At 55.2% G+C, this 1,323-nt stretch overlaps 1 protein-coding gene across 1 annotated transcript in view; it reads right to left on the reverse strand.

Annotated features, from left to right (window-relative positions):
• Positions 1 to 381, reverse strand: part of S100A9 (S100 calcium binding protein A9) — a 2,480-nt gene extending 2,099 nt beyond the window's left edge. The window contains exon 1 of the mRNA XM_006755584.2: positions 270 to 381. The gene's annotated coding sequence lies outside the window, so the exon portion shown is untranslated. The remainder of the gene's footprint in view (positions 1 to 269) is intronic.
• Between the last annotated feature and the right edge of the window lie 942 nt (positions 382 to 1,323).

Consider the following 1,323-nt stretch of genomic DNA (forward strand, 5'->3'; position numbering starts at 1 on the left):
GCAGACACAGAAGAAAAAGAAAGGGGCATTGAACTGGGAAAGGACTCTGACCCAGACATGGGAGAAATAACTTTTAGAATATCTGGAGAATGTAAAAAAGCAGAGGATTTGAGAGCAGGAGGCTCCAACAAAATGAGAAGAAAGCTTTAAAGTGAGCAGGTTAGTCAAGGAGGGCTTCCCGGAGGAGGGGTGGAAAGGCAGATGGGTAGCGGGTATAAAGAAAGACTCGCAGGCAGGCTGCTACCCAGGGAAGTTGGCAGCTCACTTACCTAAGCTGAAGAGTCACGCAGAGAGGTTTGACAGCGTCTTGTGGGCCCAGCATTTATAGGCCTCTCCTGGCCAGAACACTCAGCCCTCTAGTGGGAAGATTGCTTCACAGGTGAGCAGTGTGGTAACCCAGACCTGGGCGGCCAGGAAGGGGGACTAGGGTGGAACAGGAAATGTCCACACAGATCTTTCTGTACTTTTGTGCATTTCCCAGTCCTGGGCCTGGAGCTGGTTGGGGAGGAAGTTGCTTGGTTAGTTCACTTCCCCTTCACCCCACCCCTGCCCTCCCTGAGCAAGCTGCCTCTCCTCTGGCACCCCTCCTTCCCTCTGACCCCAACCCCCTCTTGTTGAGGGACCACCTTCCCACCTGATAGCCGGAGGCTGGTGGTGGGCTGAGGACCCCTGGGTGGGGGCGGACTCACTCTGCCTCCCCAAATTGGGCAGCCCAACAGGATGGCTGAGCCTTCCCCTTCTTGGGTCTGTGAGGGGCTGGAGTGGAGGTCTTAGATTCACAGGGGGTGAATCGGGGTCAGAAGGGTAGGGGGTGGTGTAGGGTAGGGGGTCAACCTCCTGGTCTTGCAAATGAAGAAGCTGTCAGAGCAAGGCCACATAGTTGGTTGGTGACAGAGCAGGAATTGGGCTCAGACACCCAGGTTCCGGGTTAAGGGAAATCGGATTACACCTCCCTCTTGTAGTCTAAGTGACAGCTCCTTGGGGCATAGGCCGTCAGCATTATTCATGTAAATCCTGCTCCCAATGTGAGAGCCACACCCTCAAGAGTTTATAGCATCAGGACAACTGTTTTGATGTAGCCTCTTGGGCAAGCCTGCCCGCTCCAGCTGCAAGGCTGCAAACCTCCCGTAGCTCCCCCTCTCCCAGGGAAGAACGGCCCTGCCTGGCCTGATCAGCCTCTGCTCCACGAGCACCCCCAGGCCCTTGTCTTCGGTGCTCTCACCCCAGGTGTGCCCTCCCCCCATGATGGGGTGCAGTCCTGATAGGGGTACAAGGATAGGTTAAACATGATTGTTATTTTTTCCTCCTCTTCTCTTCCTCTCT

Source organism: Myotis davidii, unplaced genomic scaffold (genome assembly GCF_000327345.1).
Source record: "Myotis davidii unplaced genomic scaffold, ASM32734v1 scaffold1734, whole genome shotgun sequence".
NCBI lineage: Eukaryota > Metazoa > Chordata > Mammalia > Chiroptera > Vespertilionidae > Myotis > Myotis davidii.